This window comes from Delphinapterus leucas, chromosome X, assembly GCF_059928025.1.
Source record: "Delphinapterus leucas isolate spDelLeu-1000000601 "Yukka" chromosome X, BTC_Dleu_Yukka2, whole genome shotgun sequence".
NCBI classification, from domain to species: Eukaryota; Metazoa; Chordata; class Mammalia; order Artiodactyla; family Monodontidae; genus Delphinapterus; species Delphinapterus leucas.
Window position 1 is genome coordinate 94,249,516 of NC_143150.1, and position 14,871 is coordinate 94,264,386.

General features: G+C 43.5%; 1 pseudogene; it reads right to left on the reverse strand.

Annotated features, from left to right (window-relative positions):
* Positions 1-449: 449 nt before the first annotated feature.
* Positions 450-14,871, reverse strand: part of LOC149744337 (uncharacterized) — a 194,698-nt pseudogene continuing 180,276 nt past the window's right edge.

Sequence of the window (14,871 nt, forward strand, 5' to 3'; positions counted from 1 at the left end):
GGTTTTTCTAATCATCTTAGGTAGCTACTGACTCATTAAGTATGATACGCCCTACAGGTTGTCCTTACGACACTGAACCAGAAGTTATGGCCCCGTGCTTAAGTGTTCCACAATTACCTTCCTCAGGATGTTAATTATCCACTTGGATTTCTCTCCTGGATGACTCAGTGGGCTGTAATAGCCCTGATGGTAAATACCTGTGGCAAGGCTGTGAAGCAGTCGTCTCCGTAAAGGGGGGCTAGATCACTAAGACAGAAATGGTCCATAAATACTAGTGCCTGACAGGTCTCAGGGAAGCAGCTAAGGGAAGCCATTTGGCATAGTCAGCACAATCTGCTCTGTGTGTAGGAACACATGTCTTGCAAAAGAACGATTTTCTCTTGCATTCTACTTCTCTTGCTTATACGTTCACTATTTAGTGTGCCAGTTTGGGTCTTCAGGAAGCAGACGCTGAGATGGTGTTAAAAGTGCAAAGTGGCTTATTGGGGGATAAATGCCCATGGACGGTAAGACAGAGGAAGCAGGATGGGGCAGGCAAAGCCTTCAGGCCGTGATGCGACTCCTGAGGAAAGGAACTGAGAAGCAGGACTGGACAGAAGAGCTTCAGACTGTGATGCATATATCACAAAGCCTTGGCCGAACCAGTGGAGAACGCTAGAGCAAAGGTAGCTCATTACAGGAGGCCCACACTGGAAAGAAATGACTCTTGCCATGGTCAGTCAGCAGCTGGGGCTTCCCAGGAAACCTTGACTCAAAAGAGGGAAGTTGTCAGTTAACTGCACTTCTCACAGCTGAATGATAAGCACTTTCTTGAAGGGAGATCTGTGTGATACACTTCCACACTTACCACATGTATTGTCATCTTTTTGTGAGTACAAGAAGGATCCATTTTAGGGTCACCCTCGGGGAATACATAAATGCAAAAATAATGACAGGGTGTTAAATATGACCTCATAGAGTCATAAAAGGCCAGGGTTTTAGATGGATGGCACTTGGGCTAAGCCTCGTGCTTTGGGATCATCTGTGGCTTTACCACTACTGGTTGGGTAACATTTGGCAAGTGATTTCCTAATTCTCCGAGCCTTGGTTTCCTGATATATGAAATGGGAATATCTATGTTGAAAGATAATTGTGAAGGTTAAGTTACAGTTTTTAAGACTGTCTTTATAAAGCATCTGACATAATTTTTTAGTGCATCCTCTTTCTCTTTTTTAAGAGCTGACCTTTAAGTTAAGCTCAATTAGCCTGATTAAGACCAGTTTGGGAGCTGGAGGTTCAAGAAGAGAAATGCCTGATAATTTCAGGATTATTAAAATAAGATATTTTAATCAGTATTCGCATGTTGGGTTTCTCTCACTTGCAGCCAAAAATTAGGTAAGGCAAAGAGGAATTTATTGACTTATGTAAGCAATCTGTAAGAAGGCCAGAGATAATAATGGATTCAGAAATAATTGGAACCAGAAGTTGAAATGATACAGGACCCTCACTCTTCACCTTCCTTCTCTGCTTCTTTGTTCCAGCTTTATTCCCTCAGGCTATCATTTTCCCCAAGGCAAAAAAAATCAAGGCTCATATATCTCTGTTGGTGAAGCTGGGAAGATGTTTATAAGTGAATCATGGAACTGCTCCTGAATTGTATTTCCTTAATTCCAATACAGGAAATCTTGTTACGGGCTACCCCCACCCAAATCAGATAAAGTGCGGAAAGGTAGAGCAGTTTATCAAGAGTATGATATACCCAAAACCACTTCCTTCAAGGTCAGCACCCCACACTAGAGATTTCTGCTATACCAGGTTGAAGATGAAGCAGGCATATCTTCTGTGTCATCAACCCTTTTTTTTTCTTTTTCCATTCTAATCTTTAGCAGTGATCTGTAGAATTTATGGTGGTGAGTGGTACAGTTGCTCTAGAAGATATTAGGTGATCAAGGACAGTCATTTTTGTCTCAAAAAAAAAAAGAGAAAATTTCCCTTAATTCCTTCTATACATTTTTTTTCTCCCATAATTTTTATCCTATTTTAACAGAAAGGATGAGACTAAATTATCTGGTGGTGTCTTAAGTTGTTACCCCAGAAGCAGACCCAGAGACAAGGATTTGAGTAGAAGTACTCTGTTTGGGAAATGATCTCAGTAGTCATAGGTAGGAGAATAGAGAAGTAAGATGGAGATGGAGTGGAAGCCAATAAAATGTGCATTAATGAGTAGGTTACTGACCTGTGACCACCTGAGGCTCAATTCTTTTGGGAACCTCTGGAAGATGGTGTTCTACATTTAGGGGCAAGGAGGCTGGAGTGTTTATCCAGCAAACTGTCAGTCATTGTAGGAGGGCTGCTTCTGGGGATATTGACTCCCTGATACTTCTGGCCTGCCCCTGCATGCGGGATGAGTGGGCTCCAGCAGCGAAAAAGCCCTCAGGCACAGAGTTACAGACGCCTTCGTCTGGTAGCAACAGTGAATATATTAATTATTTATTGCTGCATAACAAACTACCCCCAAATTTTGTGAGGTAATAAATGTTTATTGTTTCTAAGCCACTGTTTCTGTGGGTCAGGAAATCAGCTTAACTGGCAATTCCGGCTTATGGTTTCTCATGAAGTTGTGTTCAAGATGGTAGCCACGCTGCAGTCATCTGAAGGCTTGACTGGGACTGGAGGATCTGCTTCCAAGATGGCTCACTTGTGTGACTGTTGGCAGGAAGCTTTATGTCCTTGCCACAGGGGTCCCTCCTTAGGGCTCCTTGTGAATCCTCAAGACATAGCAGCTGACTTTTTCAGAGTGAGTGATCCAAGAGAGAGCATGGAGGAAGGAACAATGCCTTTTATGGCCTGGTCTTGGCAGTCACACACCATAATCTATTTCTGCCATATTCTATTGTCATTAGAAGCAAATCAGTAATTCCAGCCCATACTCAAGGGGAGGGTTATCAGTCTCTACCTTTTGAAAGGAGGTGTGTCAGAGAATCTGTAGACTATTTTAAACCCACTACAGTGCATATGAGAGCATATGAGCTGGGCACCAACAGCATCTGCTAAGGGTGGGTCTATATCCTATTTTCTACCATCACCAGTCTGGGTTCTTATAGTTCCTGTCAGAAAGCACTAAGGATCAATTGCTCTGTCAGCTGCTTTTTAACTTTGCTTCATCCCTTCCCAAACACTCTCCTCTTCTTCACCTTCTGTCCTCCTGCCCCCCAAAAAGTCAACAGTTATTTTTTACCACTAGACTAATTGATCTCATGTCAGAGTCTCTATGTTGTACTACGCCAGAGGTACCATCATATTATAATTTAAAGACTGTGATACTAAGTACCTTGTTGGCACACCAACCCCCAGTACCCTTTGCCCAAGAGCCTTAAGTCTGTATTGTGGTCTGCCTGCAGATTAGTTCTTTAACTCAAAGGACACTGACAACCTGGGCCTCAGACTTCTGTCTGCATATAAAATTCCTTGTTGTGCCTAATATCATCAATTCTCTATTTTAATACTGCCTTTCTTACCTCTACCCCATAGATCTCTATACCTTTCCTTTCTTCCTCTTTCTTTTTTTTTTTTTTGAATGGTATATATTGTTTGGCACTTTTTGGAAAGAGAGTAATTTTAGAAGAGAGTGTAAAACATACTATATGACTATATTAGATTCTGCCTTGAGGGAACCCAAACTGAGATAAGGACTTGAGAGCAGGTGGTTTATTTGGGAGGTAATTGCAGGAAGCAAGAGTGGAGAAGTGGGGAAGAGAGACAGGGAAGGTAGAAAACCCAATATAAGGATTTGTAATTGAGGTCATTGCTATGAGGAACAGGGTCTTGATTCCACCGGGGCCTTCTAATAAGTGTAAGGAAACTGATAGAAACCCAGAGCTTTTATCTATTTACTCATCAGTCCCTTCCCCTATTGTTTGAGAATTGCCCCTGGGGTCATTGCTTTCCCACACTTTTGGGTCATGCTTACATGCAGGCAGAGCAAACTGCTAATATATTGGAGAAGATCCTAGAGCAAAAAGCTGAAAGAGGTGTGGCTTCCGGTGGGATGAAGGCAGAAATGGGTTTTTGCACAGAACTGAACACCATAGCTTTGGCTAAAGTCAAAGAAAGGCCCAGGGCCTATATCTAGGGTACCAGAGGCATCTGCTGCAATGGCCAAATAGTGGGTATTGAGAGACCCCTTGGACTAAATGGAAATACCTTGATGGCAGGTAATAACCAGGAGTTGAAGTTGCTGAGGCAGATGGGGCTGGGAATTTACCTGGAAGGGGTGGCCAAAAATCTTGATTCAGGAGTTCCCTGGAGGTCTAGTGGTTAGGATTAGGCTCTTTCACTGCTGTGGCCCAGGTTCAATCGCTGGTCGGGGAACTGAGATCCCGCAAGCCGCACGGCACTCCTGCCCCGCCCCCACCAAAATCTTGATTCAGAAAAAAATCTGTGACGTTATTGAGATAGGAGCATGAGTAGAAAGGCAGGGATAGCTCGGAGGCAGGCCTTATCTAAGCACAGGTCTGCAAAGAAACAAGTATATAAATGCAAGTGGCATTTTACAGAAGAGTTGTTGTAAAAAAAAAAAAAAAGTCCCCCAGGAGGCCGGGTACCAGTCATATCTGTAGTGGGGCTGCTAGCAGAGTTTGGTACCTGGAGGAGGGAGGTAGGGCCAGGGAAGACACTGTGGGGTGGTACACAAACGTGACATAGTCCACAAGGAGTCCTGTTTGATTGAGATGGCTGAAAACAAGAGTATCGAAGTGACACTGGTCAGTTCTAGAGGAATCAGTGGAAAAGAAAGAAAAGAGTATGGTGGTGATAGTAGAGGGTTAAAGTAGGATGGGGTCGTCTTTCGAAAGCAGTCCTAAATGGGCTGTGGCCACACATCTGCGTAGTCATTCTGGACAAGCATGATAAAGCGAATCCACAGCTAATCCAGGACCTGATAATTCTGTTTCTTTAATGGTTCTTGACTGTCCATTTTTTCTCTTCCCCACTGCAATTTTCTAGTTTGGGTCTCCATAGACTACTATAACCATCTTCTAACCAGTCCCCTGTCCCAAGTCTTGACTCTTCCAATCCTTTCTCCACAAAGTTGCCAATTGTAATAGGTCTAGTAAATGCATCTATTATGATACTCTCCTGCCTAAGGTAACTCCTGATCATTATTTAAATCAGCTTAGCCACCCCCCTATTCCAGGAAGCCCTGCTAACTTCTGGGATGAATAAGCCTCCCTTCTTCTCTTCTCATAGCACCTGGTTCTCACCTGCACTATATTATTCATAATACCCTGTGATTTCATGTTTGGATCTGGGAACCACGTCTTTGACTTACTGTCTGTAGTGCTCATTACATTCCCTGAAATAAAGAAGGCTTCACGTTTTAAACCATGGTAAAGAAATTACTTGTCTCCCAAAGATGTTGCAAGACAGCCTTTCCCCGTTTTTTGTAGGTTTTTTCCCTTCTCTTTCATGATAAAGAAAAGGGTCTCCCTGGCAGGGTGACCCATGCCTTGCTGACGATTCACAAGAGCTGTCCATGGTCCTACTCGTGGGGCCTAGGGGGCAACTGTCTAGGTGATGGTACTTGGGACACAACATGGCTCTGCCAGCGCCCAAACACCCATCTCCCACCCCCTACACATGACTCTTCTAAAATCCATCTTTAGACCATTTGGTTAAGACAATATTCTTAGGAGTTCCCTTTAAAATATTCGTAAAACTTCTTTTAAGTGTAACAGGGCAAGTAGCTAATATCTGCTACCACATCAAGCTACTACACCTCACCTTGCAGAGGAAGGTTCTAAAGGGAGGGATAAAGAACAATGCCTTTATATGAGGGAGAGGGGGAGGGGAAGGATAGAGACCAGTGGTTCTCAAAGTGTGATCCCTGGACCAGTACCATCAGCACTTAGAATGAGTTAGAAATGCAAATTCTCAGGCCCCACCCTAGACCTACTGATTCAAAAACTCTGCGACTGGGGTTGAGCAATCTGTGTTTTAGCAAGTCCTCCAGATGATTCTGACGCATGTTAAAGCTTGAGAACCACTGATAAAAACGCACACATGCATGTATACACACACAGAACCTAAGCCGGCATACCAACTCTGATCACTTTTTTTTTTTCTCTTACTGTTGAGTTAGATTTAACTGCACAAGTTAAGGACACACGATGCTCTAGGTATCCACTATTGATTAATCAGTTAGGAATGTCTGCCTGGGCTGTGAGATGGGGAAGGGGATGGAGGCTGCACAGGTCTGTTACAAAGGCATACCCAGGTAGGTACAGTGGATCTCAGACAGAACAAAGGCCCCAGATAAAGAAATATGTGGGATGTTAGCATTCCAGTTTTTCTCTTAACCAGAGCTACTGAAACTTTCATCTGCTTGTGAATCCCCTGGAGATTTGCTTCACGTCCGGATTCCCATTCAGTTGCCCTGGGGTGGGTCCCCAATTCTGCATTTCTAACCAGCTCCCAGATGATGCTGATGCTGCTGGCCCTCAGGTCTCAGTTTTGGTACTAAGCCACTAATCTTTATTTATCCACCTTAGTTTTGTGACTCCCTGCCAAAATGTTATTTTGAGAAAAAATAAAATATTATATACCATTTTACAAAGAAAAATACTGAACAAAATGATACCTGGTAAAACACTCTGAAGGGCAGTTAACTGCAGGCTCTGAGTGCGCTTTTTCTGCAGTGCTCAGTAACTGCTCCTGTGCCCCTGCCTCTGTCAGACCTGCACTGCAGCCCTGTGAGAAACCCCTGGAACCTTCCCACCTTTGTTTCTGTTTGTTCTGTCACATTGTTTTGTTTCCTACTTTGGGTTCAATGCAATGTGGGAGCCAAATGGTAAACAGCGTTTGATGATTGATGTCTTTCCTTTCCCTCCTCCCTCTCAAATAAAAGCTACTTGCTGTCAATTACTGGGTGCTTCTAGGCAGGATTAGAAACGTCACTAAAATCAGGTCAGCAGTACTTTGGAATCTGTTCAACGTGGGATTCCCTAGTGTTATAGCAGTAATAATAAAGTAAAAGTCTCCTCATCCTCTCTCCCCAGCCTTCCTTTTCCTCTACATGTTTCTTCTTTCCCTAGGTTGCTTAAGCCATTCTATTCAGTATTTTCCCCGACAGATGCTCAGTCACCACAGAGTATAGCCAGCTGCAGCGTGGCAACAAAAATCCTCTCTGCATTAAGAAACAACAAACAAACAAAAAAACTTTGTTACTGTTTTTCTTCCCCTAAAATTCCAACTCATAAGGTATATGATAGAGCACATTTCTTTTCTTTTCTTTCTTCCTTCTCTTCCTCCATCCCTCTCCCTCTACTGCGTTTTCCTTCCCTCTCCTAACTTTTCCCCTCCTCTTACCTCCTTCCTCCCCTCCTCCTTTCCCCTCCTCCCCTTCCCCATTCTCTTTCTCTCACGTGTCTGAGTTTCCCCCCTCTCTCTTTGTCCCCCCTTCTTTCCCCTCCTCTCTCTTGCCCTCCCCCATCATTGTTCCTGGAATGTGGAGGTATTATAAAAATCTCTCTGCCAAGGAGGTTGGTGCATGCCTCCAAAGTCTATCATTGTGCAGTCCCCTGATCCTGAGCTCAGCGAAGACTGAAAGGGTTATTTCAGGCTCCCCGTTTAGTAACCACCCTTCTAATGAATGCCTCAATTGTTTTTTTTTTTTTTTTTTTTTTGCGGTTCGCGGGCCCCTCACTGTTGTGGCCTCTCCCATTGCGGAGCACAGGCTCAGGACGTGCAGTCTCAGTGGCCATGGCTCACGGGCCCAGCCACTCCGCGGCACGTGGGATCTTCCCGGATCGGGGCACGAACCCGTGTCCCCTGCATCGGCAGGCGGACTCTCAACCACTGCGCCACCAGGGAAGCCCCAACTGTTTGTTTTAAAGTAATGAATTGTTATTAACCAGCGACCTGAAATCTAGTATGTGCAGCTAGAGCACAGAGTTTCCATCAATGTGGAACAAACATGATATGTTTAAGGTAGCAGCATGTTTATTGCTTTTCATTTGAAAGGATTAGGTAATGAGGTGGGATGTGAAGCATCTGCCATCTCTGGTTACAGCTCACATCCCATGATATGAAGCCAAGTGTCTCTGTCTAAGTTAGGGGTGCAGACATTCGCCTCATACTCACCACCTGGAATGTCTTATTGATACGATGAAAGTGTGGGCTGCAGCTTCCTTGACAGACAAATATCCTGAGCCTCTGGGAGCTGCATGGATGTGTGCATGGCATCATCACAGCCCATCCAAACACTTCTACTAGGTCCAGGGCTCTGAAGCCATTTGGAGATATTTTAGCAGTCCTAGGAGGGAGAAAGAAATAGGAGAGCAGTCAGAAACACTCAGGCCTTGCCTTCCCACAGCATCCTTGCTGGAAGGAGCCCTCCCTGAGGTGGGGTGCTCCCTCCCCCCCCACCCTCCTGGCTGTGCTTTCTCCTCCTGAGCTCGCCGGAAGCACGGCCCAGCACTTTTGTGATCGCATGAGGCTTCAGAACTGCCTTCAGTTGACCAGCAGAAATCACATTTTGTAATCGTAGGCTGCCTAGAAGCAGCACGTGGGTAGAGAAGCTGACCAGTGTACAAGCCTTTTGTCCTTATCATCCATTCTCTTTTTCTTTATATTTCTGAGTCCTTTTGGAAATCCACGCAGCTTGCCTTGCTTTGCACACAGTGGCCTGACCTCACATGCATATTTAACATATGTGAATTTTCCTGTATGTGTGCAGCAAAGAGAGATGGAGGAGGGAATTAAAAACACTCAAAGAGATTCTTCACTCAATGGGCACGTGTCCCAGGTTGAGCCTTCCTAAGGCAGATGTCAGGCTTCCATCTCATGCTCCTTTGCACCTTTTCTTGCCTGAGTATGATTTTAGTATTTAGAGACTCAAAATGTATTTCGAATACAGTGTGACCCCTGTGTGAAACTGGGCTGTAAGAATACTGTTTTTCTAAACTGGAGTTGTAGTGGAGTAATTAAGAAAGAGCGTAGGGCTAAAAAAGAAAGAGCGTAGGGACTGGAATCAGACTGCCTGGTTCCACATCCTGGCACTAGCTACTAGCTGTTTTGCCCTCATTCTCTCTGTAATCAATTTCTCATCTGCAAAGTGGGGTTATTGTTGTAGGAGAAAAAAAGCTTTTGCTATCCCCTCTTAGGTTCAGTAACTGGGGTCTGTGAATTAAACTGACAAAAGGCGGATTAACAGGAGAAAAGATTTATTATGCACGCATACAGGAGCTTCACAGAAAAGAAGTAGTAACCCAAGCCTAGAAGTAACTAGGCTTGAGAGTTTATATGCCATTTTAACAAAGGGCAGTACACTGAGGAGAAGTGACTAGACAAAGGAAAAGGGATTTGGGCTTCTAGGGGCTGTAAATTGTGGGAAGGGAAATACGTGCGGGGAACTAATGGAAGATAAGGATTATTTAGTAAGGTTTGTTATGCAGACTCAAGTTGGTGCTGTCCCTCCTGGGATTAAGACTAGTTCTCCTCTTCCTGGTGTGGGAGGAGGGAGGAGGACACCTTCACAAAGAGAAATTTGTGCCCTGCTTTTAGGCAGAAAGGGGGAGGGAAGAGAGTTCCTCTATGTCTGCTGTCTCTTAATTGCTTTCACCTCAAAACAATCCTTATGCCAAAGTGGCATATTTTGGGATGGCATATTCTACTCCCCTTCAGTGTAAAGTATAAAGAATAAGAAACTCATAGGGTTGTTATGAGGTTTAATTATAGTAATCATCTTATAATTGCTCCTTTTGCCTCTCAGACAGGGGAGCAGGCTTCAAACCACATGGCTGGGGAAGTACATACATATTACTTGGAGACCACCAGGGAATGGGAGTACCTTCATCAGCCAGCACCCCGCAGAAGTCAAGGTGATCAATCAAATAGCCATGGGGAGCAAGGCCTGGCCCTGCCGAAGCCCTTTCCTTTACCATAGGGCTTAGAGTGGGCTGGCAGTGAGAGGGCTTGGCTGGTGGTTAGGAGGGGTTGTGTTGGGCTGGGCAGATGAGGAATGATGCTTTCCTAGGTAATCTCTAGTGGCCACTCTTCCTATTCTCACTGCAGTTATGGAATTTAATCATACATAACATGCCTGTGTTTTAAAGACTTTCACTTACAACTGGCTCATGAGCTAGTTAAGCTAAGAGTCAGGGTCAGCCATAGGCAAGCTTGGTTTTCCTTATAGTCCTCTATTTTGCTCTCCAATCAGTGTTTTCTCCACCCAACTTCCCATATAAGCTTCATGTGCCATTTATGGTAACCCCAAGCCTCCCAGAAACCCCTCTCTTTAAGCTGAATCCGTCTGGAGTCCTTCTCTAGGGGCTCATCTAACTAATATGGTAAACTAAGGCCTGCTGAGATGTTAATGAGGGCTAAGGAGTTAGTCTCACTCAGGCCTAGCTTGAGGTGATATAGTTAACTGCCTACTAAATTATTTGATGGTGTAATTTCCCCCTTCTCCTCTCCCTCTCCATTGCCACTGGTCTGCTGTAATTCTGCAGATGTCCAGCATGAATCATTTATTTGGGTTAATAAGCTAGTGTGTGGCCTGAAAGTTAAGTTCACACCTAACAACAAGGAGATCTTAACAAGAGCACCTGGTCCAGACAGAAGCTACCCAGTTTGGTTTCCATGGGCATGGTGGGTGATTCATGGTGGGAAGAAGAGAACACAGAAAGTGTCCCCTTTATACTTGAGAAAGTAACTTATTTTTCCCTGAAGCTCATTCCTCTCAAAGCTGCCTATTCATATCAGATCTCGAACATTTGCAACGTACCTTACCCCAGGGCATATGCTCATGTAAAATATTTGGAATAACTGGGTGTAGACTGTTGTCAACTGGCCTGTTAAAATTGAAGACTGTTTCCTACTCCTGTGTATTGGAAGATCTTCCTTAAATCTTTTTGGTGTACTGAGACTCAGACTTGCTCTTTTTTCTAGATCTGCTGTCCACCTAGATGTGTCTTAAAAGCAAGTTGATATATATTTTTTATTCTAAATACTTATGCTATAGGGACTTCCCTCGTGGCACAGTGGTTAAGAATGCGCCTGCCAGTGCAGGGGACACAGGTTCGAGCCCTGGTCCTGGAAGATCCCACATGTCGCGGAGCAGCTAAGCCCGTGCGCTACAACTACTGAGCCTGTGCTCTAGAGCCCGCAAGCCACAACTACTGAGCAGCCCGCGTGCCATAACTACTGAAGCCCGTGTGCCTAGAGTCCCTGCTCAGCAACAAGAGAAGCCACTGCAGTGAGAAGCCCGCGCACCTCAACGAAGAGTAGCCCCTGCTCGCCGCAACTAGAGAAAGCCCGTGCAGCAACGAAGACCCAGTGCAGCCAAAAATAAATAAATGCTTATGTTGTAAAGCAAAGAAAATTCTTGGATGGCTTTCAGAAACTCTGGGTTTGGGTCCAGATGCCTCAGGACGAAGCAAATTGTCTTCTCACTGAGATCACCTTCTCACTGGAGGCTTTGTTGTGTGGAAATAAATGAAGACCACCCACAGGAGAACAAAGGCTGTTTATTCTAAACTCTCTATAGCAAGGGAGTCAGCCACCATCATTTGTGATTTGGCAGAGACTCAAAGGCAGGCAAACGAGTGGGAAAGCTTTATGGTGGGAAAAGGGGAAGGCTTCAGGGATGCTCTGATTGCAGGCTGTTGGTATGGGGGAACTGCAGGTGGGCTAGCTAGGAGCAGGCATCGTATGTGATTGGTTTGGGGAGCATATTTGACTTTTCTTCGTTGGTCCTAAGCTGGAGGTGGCCACATTTGGTGCCGAATAACAGGAGTTATTCTTTGGCGTCCTGGATTGTTGCCACAAACAGAAATCTGACTCTCTACAAAATTGACTTATAGAGAGCAGACTGGCTTTCTGGGCTGGTTACTATAGTAAATGGGTTCGTTTCCTGGCCTGGTTGCTACAGGTTGGTGTGAGGGTTCTATTTTTATATGTGGCCCGGCCATTGTCCATTGTCCGTTCAGTCTCTCATTTGAGAGCTGCAACGCTTCGTATCTCTTTGTATGAGTGAAGTTATCTGAGAATTTTCCGTTGGATTTTTCATATACCCTGCATGTACTTTGGGAAATAGTTTCTTTAAGAAACCCTGTAGTAGCTGATGTGCTGTGTTGCCAAGATCCTTCTTCAGGATGGGAGGACTTACTCCACTAGATGCCCTCAGGCATCAGTCCTCTCCTCTCTGGGGCTTGCCTTCTCCTGAAGGAGCTGCCTTGCCCAAGTGTGTGCCTTTTCCTGTGGGCAGCCAATAGCCAGTGATTGGCCAATGCAGGGGGCATAATGGCCTGACCTCCTCTGCTAAACTTTGGACAACTCTGAAGAACTGTCCCGGCTTCAGGGCTCCTGATAGAGTCTGCTGAGACCTTAGATGAGATGGCATCATAGTTCAACTTCTCTCTCTGCCCAATTCTGCTTCCTTTTCTTCCCCAAGTTTTAATTCTCAGAACACTTCACAATAAACTTCCTATTTGCTAATCTCCATCTCAGTCTGCCTCTCGGGGGATATTACCTGTAACATTCCCTCTTTAAATCATCCTAATTTGAGTGTACCATCTGTTTCCTGCTGGGACCATGACTGACTCAGGATATTACATTTATTATTTATTCCATTAAATGCAGGTTTATGATTCACAACAGGACTTGGGTTTTTTGTTGTTATTATTTGTTTTTTACACAGACCAGGGGATATAGGGTTGTTCTGATTGTGTGAATTGGGGTATGTTTAACGTCCTTTTTGTTTCCTTTTTTAATCACTTTTTTCTGTCCTGTCACATTTACTTACACACACACACACACACACACACATTCACTCACTCTTTCTATGATGCCCAGTGTATATATCTAGGATTCAGAGCTTAATGGAAGTGTGGTACTGCACAGAGAAGGGACAGATGTAGCATATCTTGGTTTGGACTTGCACAAAGACTGTCAGAGGCAGCTGGGTGCCCTGATAGGGTATGGAATTGACAAAACAGCTCATTTGTTGCTATGCTACAAACCTTTTGTACTGTGCTTTACATAACTATTCTGGAAGAACATACACCAAGAATATGTGCAGTTCACTTTATAGCAGTTTTCACAGGCATTGGACTCTCCTGGTTCTTGAGCCATGTTCAGCATTTTGAGGACAGCAGCATCATAGGGAAGAAAGCAGGGTCAGTACCCAGGTGACAGTGAAAAATATGTCCACATCTAACTTCCTTAAGCTCTGGAACGTTATTTTTCTGTAGAGTTTGTCTGAGAGATAGAATTATAGCACAGGGCTTTAAAGCATGGGCCATGGAACTAGATTGCTTAGGTTCAAATCTTCTTTTTTCCATTTACCTGCTCTGTGGCCTTGGGAAGGTACTTAACCTCTCAGTGCCTCAGTTTCCTTGTTTGTTAAATGAAGAAGATGATAATACCTGATAAAATAGCTGTGCTGATTGAATGAGTTAATCTGTATGAAGCACTTAGAATTGTACCTGGTGTCTAGTGAGCATCACATTCCTTTTATGGTGTCAGCTTCATTGTTTTCCATGTAGAATTTTAAAATTATTGTCTAGTTAGATGTTAATATTTTCCTGTTTCTATTTTTTTCTTTAAGAAAAGAAATAATAGAGGAAGAAAAACTGACTTTCCAACCCCAATATCATGAGAGCCTTCACCTATGTCTTCCTCTAGCACATTTCTTCTAAATAATTAAAAATGTGTTATGGCAAAAAAAAGAGAAAGCTTAAAGACAAGAAACAAATACAGTCTATTAGACAAAGTTTTAATCTTTGTAACATATGAAGAGTACTATAAATCAATAAAAAAGGTAAAGAACCCAGTAGGTGTATGGGCAAAGTATATATACAGGCAGCTTACAGAAGAAATGTGAATAACCCAACAAACGTATGAAAAGATGAGTAACCTCACTAGTAAAGCATAAATGCAAATTAAAACAAAAATAAGATCCCTTGCCATCTATTGTTTTGGCAAAACTTAAAGGAAATGAGCAAACAAGATTCCTGTATTCCTTACTCTCCCCACCATTTGCCCTCCACTACTTCTAATATTTTGGAAGCTGTTCATCTTCTATCCATGCTAGTGCTTGCTATTAAGTTGAAATGTTTTTTGGTTATAAATTAATGTTTTTCTATCAACAGCTAGAATTTCAATATCTGTGACCTACCTCCCCTTTAATCTACTTTCATTTTCTGTCTTCACTCTCCAATATCTTTTTGCTGAATTAATTAGCGTACTGGAAGATGGAGTAGAGTGATTCTCTCAGATAATTTCGTCAACTGTGTCCATTCTGCTTTTCAACCCATTTATTTTTATTGCTATAAATCACATTTTTAATTTCTAAGAACTAATTTCATCTTTTTCATAGCAATCTGTTTTGCTTCTCTGGGTTAGTTTTTCTCTTGATTCTCATGAGCTGTGGCTGCCATTTGGGACTTTAGATTTTATGATACCCCCTTATATTTCAGATAAATTCGCCCTTTTCTTTAAACCATTTGAGTAGGTTTCTATTACCTGCAATCCAAATAATGTCCACCTAGAACAGGAGTCTTATGGAGAATGGGAAGTGGGAGAGATCACATCTACTTAGTTGAATCAGCAAAGGCTTTACGTGGTGGTTTGTAACATTTGCTTTGTCAGATTATAAGATTTAAGCTACCAAGAGTGGATAAAGTGCTCCAGGTCGAAGGAAGAGCAGTAACAAAAGCAGGCCAGTACAAAATTTTCAGAGAACAAGAAGCGTTACAATTTGGCTGGGATCATGGGATAGGTATGGTAATGGTTGGTTAAGTGGGAAATCTGAAAAGGTATCTTGGGGCCAACATATGAAGGGCTTTGAATACCAAGGGGAAGACTTTACAACTAGTCTGACATTGATAAGAT